The following is a 21,675-nucleotide window of genomic DNA, read 5'->3' as shown; positions in this document are numbered from 1 at the left end:
TACCTGCACTCACTGGAGGTGTTCAGACTCCGAAGGGGCTCCTACAGCCCAAGCGCTATAATTTGCACAGATAACTCACGTGCTGCATGGACAACTCACGTGCTATAATATCATATCAAAATCCGCACGGACAACTCACGTGCTATAATATCATATCAGAATCTTCACGGATAACTCACGTGCTAAGGTACAATACCTCACAAACAGGCCCTCGGCCTCATTTGGTCATAAATCTCTCCAGTCTCTCAGGGTCTCAGAAATCAATAAAATCAGCCCAAACAACATTAACGTGATGCAACAAATAGAATAATGGAGACTGAGCTATGATGTAAGAATGCATGAACATGACTGAGTACAGGATATCAACTAAAGCAGTGAGAGGACAGCAAGAAACGGCCTCTAAGGGTCCAAACAATACTGGCATAAGGCCTAGACATTGTATCTAGCATGATTTACAATAAATCTTTCTAAAGCACATAAAAAGCATATAGTTACGACAGGTTGTTCAACTATACAGTTGCTACGGAACAAACCAAATCACGAATCCCCAATGGTGCACGCCCACACGCCTATCACCTAGCATGTGCGTCACCTCCATATAGTCACATGACACAAAAATCCAGTGTTTCATACCCTCAGGACTAGATTTACAACCGTTACTTACCTCAATCCGAGCAAACCTCTACTCCGCAATGCCCTTGCCTCTCGAATCGACCTCCGAGCGTCCCGAATCTAGCCACAAACAGTACAATACCATTAATATATGCTAAAGGAATCAATTCCACAAGTAAACTAATAAATTAGACTCAAAACCCGAAATCGACTCAAATCCGACCCCCGAGCCCACGTCTCGAAATCCGACAAAAGTCACAAAATCTGAAAGCGTGTTCACTCACAAGCCTAACCATACGAAATTCATCAAAATCCGACATTATTTGGTCCCTCAAATCCTCAAATTACACTCTCCAAAATCCCAAGCCCTAACCCCTCATTTCCCTTCAAAAATCATACTAATTAGGTGGGAAAACAACGAAAAAACACCATAGCTAATGATAATAGAGCTCAAGCAACTTACCTCAGTGAATATCCTTGAATCCCCTTCAAAAATCACGAAGTCCTCAATTTATACATTCTGCCCAGTGAAACCGCACCTGTGACCCCTTTTTTCGCTTCTGCGACGCCGCACATGCAGAATTTCCATTGCAGGTGCAGAACTCACTTAAGATCACAGGTTCCGCATCTGCGGCCAAATCTCGCACCTGCGAAAGCGCACCTGTGCATCTTCCTCCTCTTCTGCGACGCCAGCCAAATTCCTCTCTCCGCATCTACGCCCCAGGTCTTGCACCTGTGGGCTCGCAGATGCGACAGCCTTCTCGCACCAGCGCCTTCTGTCCAGCTCCTCCAATCTCAGATCTGCGATCTCCCGCTCGGTTCTGCGGGCTCGCACATGCGATGAGACATCCGTAGGTGCGATTATGACAGCTGAGTTCAATTTCAGCAATTCCTTCAATTTCCAAACTTGTTCCGTTAATCACCCGAAATCACCCTGAGGCCCTCGGGACCACAACCAAACATACCAACATAACCCACAACATCATACGAACTTAGACAAATCATCAAATCACTCAAAACAACATCAAAACACCAAATTACACTCGAATTCAAGCCCAAGGACTTCTAAACTTTCGAATTCCACCAACGATGCCGAAACCCGCTAAACCACGTTCGAATGACCTCACATTTTCCACACGAGTCAAAATTAACATCACGAACCTATTTCAACTTCCGGAATTCCATTCCGACCCCGATATCAAAATTTCCACTACCGACCAAAATCGCCAAAATTATAACTTTCTCCAACTCAAGCCAAATTCTACCACGGGCCTCCAAATCTCATTCCGAACGTGCCCCCAAGTCCAAAATCACCTAACGGAGCTAAAGGAAACATCAAAATTTAAATCCGAGGTCGTTTACACATAAGTTATCATCCGGGTGACTTTTCTAACTTAAACTTCTACTTTAGAGACTAAGTATCTCAATTCACTTTGAAACCACTCCAGACCCGAACCGACTAACCCGGTATAACATAATATAGCTGAGTAACACAAAAAGAAGCTGAAATGGGGGAAACAGGGCTATAACTCTCAAAGTGACCGGCCGGGTCGTTACATCCTCCCCCTCTTAAACAAACGTTCATCCTCGAATGGGTCTAGAAACATACCTGGAGCCTAAAATAGGTGTGGATACCTGGTCCGCATCTCCCGCTCGGTCACCCAGGTGGCCTCCTCCACAGGCTGACCTCTCTACTGCACCTTTACTGAAGCTATAATTTTTGACCACAACTTCCGAATCTGCCGATCCAAAATGGCCACCGGCTTCACATCATAAGTCATGTCACCCTCCAACTGAACCGTGCTAAAGTCCAAAACATGGGACGGATCACCAACATACTTTCGGAGCATGGAAACATGAAACTTTAGATGCACACTCGACAAGCTGGGTGGCAAGGCAAGCTTATAAGCCATCTCCCCTATCCTCTGAAGCACCTCAAAAGGCCCAATGAATCGGGGACTCAACTTGCCCCTCTTCCCAAACCTCATAACATGCTTCATGGGTGATACAATCAGCAAAACCTTCTCCTCAACCATAAAATACACATCACAGACCTTCCTATCCGCGTAGCTCTTCTGCCTAGACTGCGCCATGCGAAGCCACTCCTAAATCAATTTCACCTTATCTAATGCATCCTGGACCAAGTCTATACCCAAGAGCCTAGCCTCACCCGGCTCAAACCATCCTACCGGAGATCTACACCTCCTCCCATATAAAGCCTCGTACGGAGCCATTTGGATACTCGACTGGTAATTGTTGTTATATGAAAACTCTGCGAGCGGCAAGAACTGGTCCCATGAACCCCCCAAAGTCAATGACACAAGCGCGCAACATGTCCTCCAATATCTGAATAGTGCACTCTGACTGCCCGTCCGTCTGAGGGTGAATAGCTGTGCTCAACTCAACCTGAGTACCCAACTCTCGCTGCACGGCCCTCCAAAACTGCGATGTAAATTGAGTGCCCCTATCTGAAATGATGGAAACTGGGACACCATGTAGGCGAACAATCTCTCGGATGTAAATCTCAGCCAATCGCTCTGAAATGTAAGTAGTACCAACCGGAATGAAGTGTGCGGACTTGGTCAGACGATCCACAATCACCCAAATAGCATCAAACTTCCTCGAAGTCGGTAGGAGCCCAACTACGAAGTCCATGGTGATTCGCTCCCAGTTCCACTCTGGGATCTCTAACCTCTGAAGCAAGCCACCCGGGATCTCTAACCTCTGAAGCAAGCTCACTGGGATCTCTGATGTTCATACTTAACCTGCTAACAGTTGAGACACCAAGCCACAAACCCAACTATATCCTTCTTCTCGCCTCCACCAATAGTGCTGCCTCAAATCCTGGTACATCTTCGCGGCACCCGGATGGATGGAATACCGCGAGTTGTGGGCCTCCTCAAGAATCAACTCCTTGAGCCCATCTACATTAGGAACACATATCCGGCCCGGCATTCTCAACACGCCGTCATCACCAATGGTCATATCCCTAGCGTCACCTCGCTGAACCCTATCCTAAAGAACGAGCAGGTAGGGGTCATCATATTAACGCTCACTGATACGTTCATAAAGAGAAGACTTGGATAACACACAAGCCAGTACCCGACTCGGCTCCGAAATATTCAATCTGACAAGCTGGCCTGCTAAGGCCTGAACATCCAATGCCAAGGGTCTCTCTGCTGCTGGGAGATATGCTAAACTCCCCAAACTTTCTGCCCGGCGACTCAAAGCATCGGCCACCATATTGGCCTTCCCCGGATTGTACAAAATAGTGATATCGTAGTCCTTAAGAAGCTCTAACCATCTTCATTGATGCAAGTTAAGATCCTTCTGCTTCAACAGATACTGCAAACTCCGGTGATCAGTATAGATCTCATAATGAACCCCATACAAATAATGATGCCAAATCTTTGAGGCGTGAACGATGGCTGCTAACTCAAGATCATGGACAAGATAGTTCTGCTTATGGGTCTTCAACTGGCACGAGGCATAGGCAATCACCCTACCCTCCTGCATCAGAACACATCCAATACCTACCCTCGAGGCATCACAATACACGATGTAAGAACCTGAAGCTGATGGAAGAACTAACACTGGAGATGTGGTCAAAGCAGTCTTGAGCTCCCGAAAGCTCTCCTCACACATATCCGGCCGCCTGAATGGAGCACCCTTTTGGGTCAATTTGGTCAATGAGATGTAATAGATTAGAAACCCTAAACGAACCGACAGTAATAACCATCCAAACCGAGAAAGCTCCGAATCTCTGTAGTTGAGGACGGTCTGGGCCAACTCTGAACCACCTCTATCTTCTTCGGATCCACCTGAATAACCTAACGGGATAACACGTGCCCCAAGAGTGCTACGGAACCGAGCCAGAACTCACACTTGGAGAACTTTGAATAAAGCTTCTCCTCCCTCAATCTCTGTAATATAATCCTCAAGTGATGGGCATGCTCCTCCTAGCTACGAGAGTACACTAGGATGTCATCAATGAATACAATAACGAATGAGTCCAAATAGGGCTGGAATACACTATTCATCAAATGCATGAACGATGTTGGGGCATTGGTTAGCCCAAAAGACATCACCAAGAACTCATAATGGCCATATCGGGTCCTAAAAGCTGTCTTAAGAATATTGGAATCCTGAATCTTCAGCTGGTGATACCCGGACCTCAAATAAATCTTGGAGAACACCGTCGCTCCCTGAAGCTGGTCAAATAAATCATCAATACGAGGCAAAGGATACTTGTTCTTGACTGTGACCTTGTTCAACTATCTGTAATCAATGCACATCCTCATGGAACTATCATTCTTCTTTACAAATAGAACCGGTGCACCCCAAGGTGACACACTAGGCTGAATAAACCCCTTATCAAGGAGTTCCTGAAGTTGTTCCTTCAACTTTTTCAACTCCATCGGTGCTATACGATACGGTGGAATAGAAATAGGCTGAGTACCTGACACCAAATCAATAACAAAGTCAATATCCCTGTCAGGCGGCATGCCCGACAGGTCTGTAGGAAACACGTCTGGAAAATCACGTACCACCGAAACAGAATCAATGGCAGGAGGCTCTGCACTAACATTCCTCACAAACGTCAAATAAGATAGGAAACCCTTCTCAACCATACGCTGAGCCTTCAAATATGAAATTATCCTACTAGGTACATAATCTATAGAACCGCTCCACTCAACCCTCAAAAATCCCGGCATCGCCAATGTCACGGTCTTAGCGTGACAATCCAGAATAGCATGACATGGAGATAACCAATCCATACCCAATATCATATCAAAGTCAACCATACTATGCAGCAAAAGGTCCACTCGGGTCTCCAGACCCCCAATAGTCACCACACATGACCGATATACACAGTCCACAACAATAGTATTGCCCACTGGCGTAGATATATGAATAAGTGGAACTAGGGTCAAATAATACAGAGGAATCTCTGTGACAAACTAAGACAATACCTGTAACCACAGCATCTGAAGAAATAGCATCTGGTCTGGAAATGAGAGTATAGAAACGGCATTGGTCACCCCCTGATCTGCCTTCCCCTTTAGGGCGACCCCTAGCTGACTGACCTCCACCCCGAGCTGACTGGGCGGGTGGTGAAGTAACTGGTGCTGTATTCGAAGGCTGACTCTTCTGTTGAGATAGACCTCCATGACGACGAGGACACTGCCTCCATATATTCCCAAACTCCCCACACTCAAAACAACTCCCTGGTGCTAGTGGCGGGGACTGATGGGAGCCCCGAGCACCGGGATAACTGGTAGAAGAACCTAGCATAGAGGAACGCTGAACTGATAGAGCACGGGATGAACTCTGGGCTGGAAAAGCACTGAGTGATGAGTGGCCCTGATGAGAACTGTGAGAACCATGGCCACATGACACACCATGGTGAAATGGCCGAGCTGACTGAGCCTGTCTGAAATGACGACCTCTATCGTGCTGGAACTGACCCCCAGAAGGAGCACCGCTGAATCCTCCCTATCCTCGAGGCGTCTTGGCCTTCCTCTCAATCCTTTCCTGACTACGAACCATCTCAATCTATCAAGCAATGTCGACAACCTCATCAAAAGTAGCACCAGACACCCTCTCTCTGGTCATAAGCAACCGTAGCTGAAAAGTGAGACCATCTATAAACCTCATAATCCTCTCCCTGTCTGTGGGAACCAACCAGATAGCATGACGGGCCAACTCCAAGAATCGCATCTCATACAATGTCACAGACATATCACCCTGACGAAGCTGCTCAAACTATCTACACAGCTCCTCTCTGCGGGATTGAGGCACGAACTTCTCCAAAAATACCACGGAGAACTGATGCCAAATAAGGGGTGTTGTGCCAACAGGCCTACATCTCTCGTAAGTCTCCCACCATCTACGTGCAGCCCCAGAAATCTAAAAAGTAGTGAATGAGACCCCACAAGTCTCCAGAATACCAGTTGTATGGAGTATCCTCTAACACATGTCCAAGAAGTCCTGGGCATCCTCTCTCTATGTGCCACTAAAATGTTGAGGCTAGAGTCTCCCAAACCTCTCCAACCTACGCTGATCATCCTCAGGCATAGCAGGAACCACATAGTCCTGAGCATCTGCAACCGGCTGGGCTGGTGGTGCCCCGGTGTCTGGAGTCCCTGAACAACCTGCTCGGGTGTGCGAGCAGCAGGAGTCTGAGTGCCTCCCCCAACCTGAGAAGTGGATGCGGCCGTTGAGATAGAGACCGCCTGAGCAATGCCGGTACACGCTACCAGAATCTAAGCTAGGGCCTCCTGAAGGCCTGGAATCACAGTAGACACAGGTGGTGCCTAAGTTGGTGCATCAACAACTGGAATCTGATCCTTATCTAGGGCAACTGGTGGGTCTATAGGTACTGCCCAGCTGATGTGCGGGTTGCACCTATGCCCTTACCACGGCCTCTACAATGACCTCGGGCTCTCGCGGCCCTGGCTGGTGGTGCTGGTGGTTGTCCATCCTGACCGGTAGTACGAGTCATCACCATCTGTGAGAGAATGAAACAACAGAAGTTTAGTTACCAGAATCAACAGATTCGCACGACAAGAATTCAAGAATGTGAGATTTCCTAAAGATTCTGCAGCCTCTCAAAGATAAGTACAGACGTCTCCGTGCCGATCTGTAAGACTCTACTAAACCCGCTCATGACTCATGAGACCTATGTAACCTAGGCTCTGATACCAACTTGTCACAACCCTAAACTCAAACATGTTGTGATGGCACCTATCGATGGTACTAGGCCAGCCGACTCCCACACTACTACATAATTCATTCAAAGATATGCCAAAAGGCATCTTGTATAGCAAAATTTCTTAAAAGAAACAAGGGTTGAACTTAGAAAAAAATAGAAATGCGGAATGAAAATCCCCAAACATCAGGGTATCACTGAGTCATGAGAAACTACTAAAAACTGGTCCGACAACAACAAGACTAACATAGTCTGGGAAAAATCCAAAAAATACAACTAATGGGAAGATAAAGAAAAAGAAAACAAGGTTGCGATCGCCGGACAGCTACCTTGCTAACTCCAATGATCAGCTACAGGAATATCAACAGCCGCTACCGTGACCAAAAATGCCTGGATCTGCACACAAGGTGTAGGGATTAACATGAGTACACCAACTTAGTAAGCAATAGAAGTAAATAAAGGCTGAGAAGTAGTGATGAGCTAAATGCAAGTACCGTTCATATCACAAGAATTTAGTAAAGTGCGGCATGCTATGCAACTAGAGTTTAAGTCAAATCAGTTTGTTTAAATCAAGTTCAAGTAAGACAATTAGAAATATCTTTCAACCTTTCTCAAACAAGGACTCAAAGCAACAATGAGCATGGATAATGAAATCATGTATTGCCCCTCGTGCTAACATCACTCTATCCGCCCAATCACTCCAACCTCACTATCTCTCAAGCCTCACGATCACTCAAGCCTCGCAATCACTCATGCCTCACAATCGCTCAGCACTCGGCACTCGGCACTCGGCACTCGCACTCAGTAGGTACCTGCGCTCACTGGGGGTGTTCAGACTCCAGAGGGGCTCCTACAGCTCAAGTGCTATAATCTTCACGGACAACTCTCGTGCTGCACGGACAACTCACGTGCTATAATATCATATCAGAATCCGCACGCACAACTCATATGCTAAGGTACAATACCTCACAAACAAGCCCTCGGCATCACTCGGTCATAAACCTCTCCAGTCTCTCGGGCTCTCAGAAATCAAAGAAATCAGCCCAAACAACATTAACATGATGCAACAAATAGAATAACAGAGACTGAGCTATGATGTAAGAATGCATGAACATGACTGAGTACGGGATATCAACTAAAGAAGTGAGAGGACAGCAAGAAACGGCCTCTAAGGTTCCAAACAATACCGGCATAAGTCCTAGACATTGTATCTAGCATGATTTACAGTAAATCTTTCTAAAGCACATAAAGAGAATATAGCTACAACAGGTTGTTCAACTTTATAGTTGCTACGGGACGGACCAAGTCACGAATCCCCAATGGTGCACGCCCACACGCCCGTCACCTAGCATGTGCGTCACCTCCAAATAGTCACATGACACAAAAATCCAGGATTTCATACCCTCGGGACTAGATTTACAACTGTTACTTACCTCAATCCGAGCAAATCTCTACTCTCCAATGCCATTGCCTCTCGAATCGGCCTCCGAGCGTCCCGAATCTAGCCACAAGTAGTACAATACCATTAATATATGCTAAAGGAATAAATTCCACAAGAAAACTACTAAAGTAGACTCAAAACCCGAAATCGACTCAAATCCGATCCCTAGACCCACGTCTCGAAATCCGACAAAAGTCACAAAACCCGAAAGTCCATTCACTCACGAGTCTAACAATACGAAATTCATCAAAATATGACATCATTTGGTCCCTCAAATCCTCAAATTCACTCTCCAAAATTCCAAGCCCTAACCCCTTATTTCACTTCAAAAATCCTACTAATTAGGTGGGAAAACAACGGAAAAATACCATAGCGAATGATAATAGAGCTCAAGCAACTTACCTTAGTGAATATCCTTGAATCCCCTTCAAAGATCGCCCCAAAAGCTAAAAGGTCCGAATTGAAAATGGTGGAAATGAGCAAAAATCATGAAGTCCTCAATTTATACATTCTGCCAAGTGAAACTGCACCTGCGGCCCCTTTTTCCGCTTCTACGATGCCGCACCTGCGGAATTTCCATCGCAGGTGCGGAACTCACTTAAGATCCCAGGTTCCATATCTTCGGGCAAATCTCGCACCTGCGCATCTCCTTCCGCTTCTGTGACGCCAGCCAAATTCCTCATCTCTGCATCTGCGCCCCAAGTCTCCCATCTACGGGCTCGCAGATGCGATAGCCTTCTCGCACCTGCGCCTTCTGCCCAGCTCCTCCAATCTCGCATGTGCGATCTCCCGCTCACTTCTGCGGGCTCGCACCTGCGATGAGACATCCGCAGGTGCGATTATGACAGCTGAGTTCAACTTTAGCAATTCCTCTAATTTCCAAACTTGTTCCGTTAATCACCCGGACCACAAACAAACATACCAACATAACCCACAACATCATACGAACTTAGACAAATCATTAAATCATTCTAAAAAATATCAAAACACAAAATTACACTCGAATTCAAGCCTAAGGACTTCTAAACTTCTGAATTCCACCAACGATGCCGAAACCCACTAAACCATGTCCGAATGACCTCAAATTTTATACACAAGTCAAAAATAATACCACAAACCTATTCCAACTTCTGTAATTGCATTCCGACCCGGATATCAAAATTTCCACTACCGACCAAAATCGCCAAAATTCTAACTTTTGCCAATTCAAGCCTAATTCTACCATGGGCCTCCAAATCTCATTTCGAACACGCTCCCAAGTCCAAAATCACCTAACGGAGCTAACGAAACCATCAAAATTTAAATCTGAGGTCGTTTACATATAAGTCAACATCCAGTTGACTTTTCCAACTTAAGCTTTTACTTTAGTGACTAAGTATCTCAATTCACTCCGAAACTACTCTGGACCTGAACTGACTAACCCGGTATAACACAATATAGCTGAGTAACACAAAAAGAAATAGAAATGGGGGAAACAGGGATATAACTCTCGAAGCGACCGACCGGGTCGTTACAGGAAATGGGTTACACGCTACAATAGAATGATAAAAGAAATACTTGATTGTTGAAATGACTTACATGTCTTACCTCTATTCCTGTTATTATTATTGATATTGCATACATGTTAATGTAAGCGACCTGCCTTAGCCTCATCACTACTTCATCGAGGTTAGGCTTGGCACTTAAAGAGTACATGGGGTTGGTTGTACTACACTCTACACTTCTTGTGCAGATACCAAAATTGGTCCCAGCGGCGTACTGCAGACTTTCTCGGATTCAGCTATCGGAGGAGACTTGAGGTATAGCTGCACAACGTTCATAGATCTAAAGTCCCTTTCCACTTTATCTTAGTTGTGTACTATCTTTCAGATAGCTTTATGTTTATTCACACCCTTATTTGTATTATTATAGAAGTTCGTGCACTTGTGACACCAGTTCTGGGATAGTATTTTGTCATCGTTATTATTTTGATTTGTTCATTTTAATTCAGACTTTATTTCAGTTGTTTGGTTTATTTATTATTAATTAAAATAAATCATTTAAAATGGTTAAATTTATTCTAACGTTGGCTTTCCTAGCAAGTGAAATGTTAGGTGCCATCATGGTCCCGAAGGTGGGAATTTTGGGTCATGGCAAGTTGGTATCAGAGCACTAGGTTACCTATGTATCACGAGTCATGAGCAAGCTTAGTAGTGTCTGAAGGATCGGTACAGAGACGTATGTACTTATCTTTCAGAGGTTATGGAGTTTAGGAACAATTTCACTTCTATTATTCTCTTTCGTGCGATTTTATTCTATCATTGATGATTGAAATCTTATATTCTTTATCTCTCATAGATGGCAAGAACACGCACTACACCTATAGTCAGGCAGGACCCGGAGCCCCCAGTGACATCTATGATAAGGGGCAGAGCCATGAAGTGCTACTAAACATGGGAATAGTTGAAAGCAACGAGGTTGACTTTGTTGTGTTTCTGATGAATGGTTCCGCCAAGAGGTGGTGGAGAGATTATGTATTTACTAGACCAGATGATTTGCCTGCACTTACTTGGGAGCAATTCTCACAGCTATTTCTGGAGAAGTTTGTTCCTATTACACTAAGAGAGGATTACTGCAGGCAGTTTGAGCATCTCCAGCAGGGTAGTATGACTATTACCCAGTATGAGACTCGATTTGTGGACTTAGCATGTCATGTCATCACCTTGCTTCCTACTGAAAATGAGAGAGTGAGGAGATTTATTAATGGACTCACTTATACTATCAAGCTTCAAATGGCCAAGGAGACAGTGAGTTATATTTATTTCTAGACAGCCGTGAATATTGCTAAGTGGATCAAGTTAGTTCGTGCTCAGGAGAGAGGACCAGTGTCATATAAGAGGCTCCGTCATTCTGGTAATTTTAGAGGCGCATCATCTGGAGGCTAGGGTACTTATGGTAGGGGTCATCCTCCCAAGCCATTTTATTCAGCACTTCAAGCATCTCACGGTGCTTCAAGAAGTCATGGTCCGTATATGTCTTACTCTGGGCAGCCAACATTTATTGCATGTTCAGCTCCTATCAGTGCACCACCACTCCAGAGTCACTACAACAGTAATCCGACCCGTTCAGGTCAGCTTTAGCTTTAGCAGCCACGGTAGCAGGATGGGTGCTATGAGTATGGGAACCTTGGTCACATCAGGAGGCATTGCCCTAGGTTGTCCAGCAACAGATCTCAGTAGGATTCTCGTGCCATCGTACCAGCACCGGTTGTGCCACCGCCCGCCCAGCCAGCTAGGGGCAGGGGTCAGGTAGCTAGAGGTTGAGGTCAGACGGTTAGAGGTGGAGGCCAACTAGCTAGGACCTGTCCTAGAAATGTAGTTCGGAGTAGTGGGGCCCAACCCTAATTTTATGCTTTTCCAGCTAGGCCTGAGGCTAAGTCATCTGATGCTGTGATCACAGGTATTGTTCCAGTTTCACATAGAGATGCTTCAGTTCTATTTGATCCAGAATCTACTTATTCATAAGTGTTCTCCTACTTTGTTTTATATTTGGTTTTGCCTCATGATCCTCTGAGTGCTTTTGTGCACGTGTCCATGCTGGTGGGATATTCTATCATTGTAGGTCATTTCTATCATTCATGTGTGGTTACTATGGGAAGTCTTGAGACTAGCATGGATCTTCTACTTCTCGATATTGTAGTTTTTGATGTTATCTTGGGTATGGATTGGTTGTCACCTTATCGTGCTATATTAGATTGTCACTCCATGACTGTGACCTTAGCCATGCCGGGGTTACCTCGAATAGAGTGGAAAGGGACTCTTGGCCATTCCACTAGTAGGGTTATCTCTTACGTGAAAGATCGGCATATGGTCAAGAAGGGGTGTCTAGCTTATTTGGCTTATATTCACGAACCTAGTGTGGATGTTCCTTCTATGGATTTGGTCCAAGTTGTCCGTGAGTTTCCAGATGTATTTCCTGCAAATTTGCCGGGGATGCCACCCGACAGAGAGATTGACTTCTATATTGATTTGGCTACGGGCACCTAGCCCGTTTCTATTCCACCATACCGTATGGCCCCGCCGGAGCTAAAAGAAGTGAAGGAGAAGTTACAAGACGTGCTTGACAAGGGATTCATTAGACCTAGCGTCTCACCCTGGGGTGCACCAATGTTATTTGTAAAGAAGAAAAATGGTTCAATGCGGATGTGTATAGATTATCGATAATTGAACAGGGCTACTATCAAGAACAAGTATTTGTTGCAAAGAATTGATGACTTATTCGATTAGCTTCAAGGTGCCAAGGTGTTTTCAAAGATAGATTTGAGGTCTGGTTACCATTAGTTGAAGATTAGGTCATTCGATGTCCCTAAGACAGCCTTTCGGACTTGCTATGGGCATTATGAATTCCTAGTAATGTCATTCGGGCTGACAAATGCCCTAGCAGCATTTATGGATTTGATGAAACGGTGTTCAAGATCTATTTGGATTCTTTTGTAGTTGTATTCATTGATGATATCTCGATTTACTCCAGCAGTCGAGAGGAGTATGAACAACATCTTCGGATTGTGCTTCAGACTTTGAAGAATAATCAGTTATATGCGAAATTTTTAAAATGCGAATTTTGCTTAGACTCAGCTGCCTTTTTGGGGCATGTTGTATCGGCATAAGAATAAAAGTGGTTCCTAAAAAGATTGAGGTAGTTCAGAATTGGCCTAGAACTACTTCAGCTACAGAGATCCGGAATTTCCTTAGTTTGGTAGGTTATTATCGTCGGTTCGTAGACGGATTTTCATCCATAGCAGCCCCATTGACCAAATTGACTCATAAGGGTGCCCCATTCAGATGGTCAGATGAGTGTGAGTTGAGCTTTCAAAAGCTCAAGAATGCTTTGACTACGACGCCAGTGTTGGTATTGCCCACAGGTTCAGGATCTTATACGGTGTATTGTGATGCATCTGGTGCTGGGCTTGGTGCAGTATTAATTCAAGATGGCAGGGTGATTGCATATGCAGCCATTGTTCTTGCATTGAAGATTTGGAGGCACTACCTTTACGGCATTTTGTGTGAAGTATTCACTGATCATCATAGTCTACAGTATCTGTTCAAACAAAAAAATCTCAAATTGAGGCAAAGAAGATGGTTGGAGCTGTTGAAAGACTATGATATCACCATTTTGTATCACCCCAGAAAGGCCAATGTTGTGGCCGATTCTTTGAGTAGAAAGGCTGTGAGTATGGATAGCCTTGCGTATATCCCGGTTGGTGAGAGGCCGTTAGCTACAGATGTTCAGACTTTGGCCAATCAGTTCATGAGGTTAGATGTTTTAGAGTCCAGTCGAGTTCTAGCTTGCACAGTCGCATTTGCTTATCCTTAAGGACTCGATAGTATGATGATCCTCATTTGCTTATCCTTAAGGACACAGTGCGGCATGGTGGTGCTAAGGACGTTGTTGTGGGGGTAGATTGAGTTCTGCAGATGCAGGGTCATATTCGTGTGCTTAATATGGATGGACTTCATGAATTAATTCATGAGGAGGCCCATAGTTCCCGGTATTCTATTCATCCAGGTGCCGCCAAAATATATCAAGATTTGGAGCAACATTATTGGTGGAGGAGAATGAAGAAGGATATAGCTGCATATGTAGCTCGGTGTCTAAATTGTCAGCAAGTCAAGTACAAGCATCAAAGACCTGGTGGTTTGCTTCAGAAGTTAGAAATTCATGAGTGGAAGTGGGAGCGCATCACTATGGATTTTGTTGTTGGGCTCCCACGGACTCAGAGAAAGTTCGACGAAGTATGGGTCATTGTGGACAGGTTGACCAAGTTAGGACATTTCATTCCAGTAGCTATTACCTATTATTCAAAGTGGTTGGTGGAGATTTACATCCGCGAGATTGTCCGCCTGCCCGGTGTGCCCGTGTCTATCATTTCTGATCGAGGTACGCAGTTCACCTTGCACTTCTGGATGGCTGTACAACATGAGTTAGGAATGCGGGTTGAGTTGATTACATCATTTCATCCTCAGACGGACGGACAATCCGAGAGCACTATTCAAATATTGGAAGACATGATTTGCGCTTGTGTTATGGATTTCGGAGGTTCTTGGGATCGATTCTTGCCGGCTTGCGGAGTTTGCCTATAATAACAGCTACTGGTCGAGCATTTAAATTGCTCCATATGAAGCATTATACGGGAGGCGATGTAGTTCGCCAGTTGGCTGGTTTGAACCGGGAGAGGCTCGGTTGTTGGGTACCGATTTGGTATAGGGTGCCTTGGATAAGGTCAAGATTATTCAGGATTGATATCGCACAGCTTTGTCACGACCCAAAATCCAAAAAAGGGCCGTGATGGTGCCGGACACCACTGTCAGGCAAGCCAACTATAATCAATTAACTTAATTACCCATTTTAATATTTCTGAAATAAAAATTTCTTTAATAAAATTGTAGAGATAAAACTCATCGAGTAAATGATAAATATTTTTGCAGCTAAATTTCTAAACAATTCACAACCATTCCCAAAACCCGATGTCACAAGTGCATGAGCATTTACTAGGGAATTAAAAATAAAATACAGCATCTGTCCAGAATAAAAATTAGACAGGAAAATATAATAACTCTAAAAGAGACTCTGTTAGCTACGGATCGTAATATAGAATACAGCTCATCCATGCTCCCACAATTATTAACCACACCTCTGCGCCCACAAGACCGCTATACATATATGTACCTGCACAATAAAATATGCAGCAAGTGTAGTATAAGTACGAAAACGTGTACCCAATAAGTATCAAGCCTAATCTCGAAGTGATAGAGACGAGATAGCCGACTTTGACACTCACTATGGGTCAATAATAATAATTAAAATAAATTATAATTATTCAAATCAGCATGGTTCACAGAGTTAACAATAATTTTATTCAATTAGCAGAAATAATAAGAATCCTTCAAATGCAACAATTTTCCAATTTATTAATTAAATCATGCAATTTCAATAAAACTTCCAATTTATCAAATAGCTTTACAAGCTGCAATTCAATTTAAATAAATTTTCAATTTATCAACTAGTCTCATTTACAGGAATAACAATAATTCCTTAACAAGCAGGAATAATAATTCATTAAATTTCAAAGATTTCCAATTTATCAATTAGCTTCGCAAGCTGAAATAAACTATTAAGGTATCGTGTAATTATTATTATTAAGCACGATCTCTGCCGAGGACGTACGGCCCGATCCAGAGTGTTGTGTACACTACCGAGGGACGTGCGGCGCGATCCATAGATGCATCTATCCTGCCGAGACGTTTGGCCCACTCCACAAGAAAGGAGGATATTTTCTTATGTACCTCCGGAAGGAGAGTATATTTATTATAGGATAAATTCAGGAGGAAGAACAATTTCTTTTGATAATTAATTAATTTAAACAGAAAATCAAGCATATGAGATTTTCATCCTTTAATACCTTTATCTAACAATTCACAATATATTTATATATACATATCAATTAATATTAATTAAACAAAGAATACAATTTACAGAAGTAATTCATGCTTTGAGTCCTAAACTACCCGGACTTTAGCATTAATAGTAGCTACGCACGGACTCTCGTCACCTCGTGCGTACGCAGCCCCCGAAATTAGCAACAATTATTTAATTTAATCCCTATGGGGTAATTTTCCCCTCACAAGATTATACAAGAGACTTACCTCGTCTCAAAGTCCACTTTCCGATTACCACGTCGCGTTGAATTCTCGATTCGACGCCGAAAAATCTGAAACTATCCAAATATTATACAAAATAATTAATATATGCTAAATGATTTGAAATTTATCTATTAAATAAATTACCTTATACAAAATGGTAAAATTCCTAAAATTCACCCCGGGCCCATGTGCTCGGATTCTGGAAATATTTGGATGAAAGCATTACCCATAGTCTCAAGAATTTGAATATATAATTTCTACCCAATTCCGTAACTATTTTCGTGGTTAAAATCTTATTTTTATAAAAGTCTAGGTTTTTCATCTAAATCTTTGATTTCTAAGGTTTACTAGTTATTATCTACCTATAATCTATGTATTTAACTCAAGGTATGTAGAATTAACTTACCTCCAAGTTGTTAGTTTAAATCCCCCTCTCAAAAGCTCTGAAATCGCCCGGAAATGGAGGAAAAATGGGCTCAAAATGTCTAAGCCCCGATTTTTAACCATTCTGCCCAATAGTGATTTTCGCAGCTGCGGAAGAGGTACCGCACCTGTGGAAAAGCCTCGCGGGTGAGAGTTTTCCCTTGCCTGCCAAGCCTCGCATCTGCAAAAAATGCTCGCACCTGCGCGTTCGCAGGTGCGCCCGAGATTCCGCACCTGCGATGGCAGACCTCCCTTTCTCTTTTTTGCTTCTGCGCATAAACCTCGCATCTGCGAGAGTCGCACCTGCGCCAGTCCAAGCGCAGGTGCGAACGTACCAGAAGCAGAAGGCTTCAGATCTTCTTCAAAATTCCAAAATTAATCTGAGCCTCGTCCGATTAACATTCGAGGCTTCCGGGGCCCCGCCCTAACATACCAACAGGTTTGAAATCATAAAACGGACTCGCTCGAACTCACGGAGCATGTAAAACAACATCAAATCTAAGAATCATACCCCAAACCAAATTGATTCAAACTTAAAATTTTCAAGTTCATTAATTTACTTCCAATGCGCCGAAACATACCTTGAACTACTCGGAATGACACGAAAATTTGTGTGCAAGTCTTAAAACACTATACGGAACTATTCCCAAACTTGGAATTTCAAACGGACTTCAATTACTCAAAATCGTACTCCAAACCAAATTTAAAGAATTTTAAACCTTCAAATAGTTGATTTTTACTATTAAGCGTCAAAATGCTCCCGATTTATCAAAAACCCGATTCGGACATACGCCCAAGTCCAAATCATCATACAAACCTATTGGAACCGTGAAATACTGATTCCGGGGTCATTTTCTCAAAGTGTTGGCCGAAGTCAAACTTGGCCTTTTAAGGTTAACTTAAGGAACCAAGTATTCCGATTTCAACCCAAACACATCCAAATCCCGAACCAACCATCTCCACAAGTCATAAATCAATAAAAACACATTCAGGGAGTTTTATTTAAGGGAAAGGGGTTCTAAAAGTCAAAACGACCGGTTGGGTCGTTACAAGCTTAGTCTAGGCAAAAGAGATATGTTGACCGTAAAGTTCGGGATGTTGCATTCATGGTTGGAGAAAGAGTATTGCTTCGGGTTTCACCTATGAATGGTGTAATGAGGTTCGGAAAGAAGGGCAAGTTGATCCCTAGGTATATCGGACCCTTTGAAATTCTTGAAAGGGTAGGTGAAGTAGCCTACACACTTGCACTATCGCCTAGTTTATCAGCAGTTCATCCGGTGTTCCATGTGTCTATGCTCCGAAAATATCATGGTGATCTGTCCCATGTGTTAGATTTTAGCTCAGTCCAACTGGACAAAGATTTGACTTATGTGGTAGAGCCAGTAGCTATTCTATCCCGGCAGGTCCGACAATTGAGGTCCAAAATTTATCCATCAGTACTAGTACAATGGAGAGGACAGGCGGTTGAAGCATCTACCAGGGTGTCCGAGTCAAACATGAGGAGTAGATATCCACACCTTTTCACCAGCCCAGGTACTTTTCTAATTTAGTTCAAGGATGAACGTTTATTTTAGAGGTAGAGAATGTGATGACCCGATAAGTCATCTTTAAATTTAACATCTAATTCTGTGCTCCGAGACCTCGAAGGTACCATTCAACATTCCTCGACTTGCGTTATTTGGGACTTGGGCATATGCCCGGAATCAAATTCAGAAGTCCCTAGATCGATTTATCGCCATTTAATGAAAACTAGAAACTTAAAGGTTAAAGATTTCCAAAGTTTGACCGTAGATTTGACTTTGTCGATATCAGACTCGGATTGAGATTTTGAGAGTTGAAATAGCTCTGTTATGTCATTTGGAACTTACCTTCAAAATTTGAGGTTATTCCGGATTGATTTGACATGTTTCGACGCGATTTATAGAATTGTATATTTCATAAATTAATAAGTCCAAATCGAGGTGCGATTTGTAGTATCAACATTGTTTAATGTGATTTGAGACCTCGAGTAGGTCCGCGTTATGTTACATGACTGCTTGGTATATTTGGACGGGGTTCTGAGTGGCTCAGGTGAGTTTTGGGGTGGTTTTGGACCATTTCTAGGCCATTTTTAGTTGTTGGTTTTTGGCTACAGCAGCATGCAGTGCGATTGCATGGAATTGGCCGCGATGAGTAAAATGGGAAAAATTGGCAAATGAATCGCGATCGCGGAAGTCCTTTCGCGATCGCGTAGAGAAAAATCCTGCTGTCACTTACCCGACTTTGGAAGCTTTTATCTTGCAATCTATAAGGAATCTGAAGATGAACCAAGAATGAAAGATGTAGCACTTTATGTCTAGTATTCAGAAAATTAAATCATTTATTATTTGGACTTTTGTACCAAACGTTATGAACAATAAACTACATGTTATCTGAGAAGAATTTGGGTAGAGTAATAGAAGTTTGTGTTTCGCGATCACGATGAAATGGCCGCGATCGCATAGAGTAAAAATGTTCTGGATATTTTTGTGCTTCACAATCGCGGAGAGTAAATACCTGGGCAGCAGAACTTAAGTTCTGAAAATGAGACATTTTTGATGATTTGGAGCTCGGAGAGAGGCAATATTCGGGAAATTTTCAAGGAAGATATCGGGATAAGAGTTCCTAACTCAATTTTGGTTAAATTACACAAATCTATTATTATTTACATCAATAAATTAGTGTTTTGGCTGAAAATGGTAGAAAATCTCATAGCTTTTAATTGAGGTTTTAAAGGCCGGGTTGTGGTCGAATTTGAATAATTATGGTATGGTTGAACTCGTAACGGAATTGGTGTTCAGATTTCGTTAATTTTCGTCGGGTTCCGAAAAGTGGGCCCTACGTTGACTTTTGATTGACTTTTCCGAAAATAACTTAAATTAAGTCTCTGTCGAATTGTGAATAATTTTTAAAACTCAAATTGAATTGTTGATAAATAAATTGCTAGCTTTGATTGGTTTGGAGACTAATTCGAAAGGAAAAATCGTGGTCGAGTGATCACTTGAATTGCAAAGCAAGGTAAGTGTCGTGGTTAATTTTGACTCGAGGGAATAGAACCCTTGAACCATGTGTTATGTGAATTTCATGTATAGCAACGCATAGACGAGGTTACAAGTGCCTATACGTCGTCAAATTGCTTGTTTTCATATTTTTTTACGTATTTCACTAATTGCCTTATTTCATGAATTAATTGTTATATTAATTGATTCTCTTATTTTCATTGCCTACTATTATGCCTTGATTTCATGCCTTAAATTGCTACCTGCTTAATAGACTTTTGTGTCATCAAATCCCAGTTTTGAAGTCGTTTCCAAAAAGACAAGCGTCGCACAATTAATTGGGATGGTTGATTGATGGTATCCCATGCACCATGTTCTTTTCTCCCATTGATTTGAGCGTTTCAAAATTCAAGTGTCCAAATCGCATGTGCCAATACCATGATTCATCTTGCACATTAGCCTTCAAACACTTTGCATCAATTGTCTTAAGATTCAGAGAGAATAATCTATTCTTAGCCATATGCACTTTAGCAATTAGAATTTCATTTGAATCTCTAAGCCAAAGATGCATATTTTTCATGTGGATGTCATATTCCTTTTCAAGAAGTTGGCCCAAACTCAAAATATTACTTTTTAATTTTGGGACATAATAAACATCTTGAATTAACTTGTGACTACCATTTTTTACAGGAGATCAGAATCGTACATATCCCTTCAATTTGAATCTTACGTAATCTCCAAAGGACAAATTACCTCTCACCGTTTTATTGATCTCCGCAAACTTTTCTTTATATCCATACATATGATTGCTTGCTCCATTGTCCAAATACCACGAGCTGCAATCATCCCTATCTTCTTCCTTGAGTGTCATCAACAACGTTGACTCAATTTTTTCTTTCTTGTTGTCAACAAGGTTAGCTTTTTCTTCAACATTGCTACGACATTCCCAAGAGTAATGGCCAAATTTATGACAATTATAATACTAAAATTTTGATTTTTCATACCTTGTCCATTATCTTCTTGATAGTAGCCACGTCCTCTTCCTCCTCTATGTCCATGACCATGACCTCTGAATGTCTGGTGGATTTTAACTTCATTGTTGAAGTTGTTACAGTTGCTTCTTCCTCTTCCATGACTGCCACGGCCTCACCCCCGTCCATTCCCTTGATAGCTCTTTTCACCTCCATAATCCTTGAAGGATGCCTTGAGTTTTAAGAAGTTTCTCTAATGGCACTTCTTGTCTCCTTTTGATCTTTTCTTCGTGTGCCTGTAAAGAGCCCTTCAATTGCTCTACCAGCATAGAGTCTAAATCTTTAGACTCCTCAATAGCACACACCACAAAATCAAATTTATGTGTTAAAGTGCGAAGGATCTTTTCTACCACACGGACATCTTCTATGTCCTCCCCATATCTTCTTAATTGATTTACAACAGCCTTCACTTTTGAACAATAATCTGAAATGCACTCGGATTCTTTCATTTTTAAAACTTCAAAATCAGCCCTTAAGTTTAAAGTTTTACCTTCCTCACCTTGTCAACTCCTTGAAGAGAATTTTGTAAAATCCCCCAAGCTTCTTTTGAGGTGGTAGCATCTACCGCCTTCTCAAACATGTCATCATCCAAACATTGGTGGATGAGCGTGATGGCTTGTTGATCATTCTTCCTCATCTTTGCCAAGACATCTTTTTCATTTTGAGGCAAAGCTTCCTCATTATCAGGTTTTGCATATCCTTTATCTACGATTTTTCACACATCCTGAGAGCCAAGAATGGCTTTCATACGTAGACACCA

The sequence above is a fragment of the Nicotiana tabacum genome, chromosome 24 (assembly GCF_000715075.1).
Source record: "Nicotiana tabacum cultivar K326 chromosome 24, ASM71507v2, whole genome shotgun sequence".
Taxonomy (NCBI): Eukaryota; Viridiplantae; Streptophyta; class Magnoliopsida; order Solanales; family Solanaceae; genus Nicotiana; species Nicotiana tabacum.
This window is presented reverse-complemented; position numbering follows the sequence as displayed.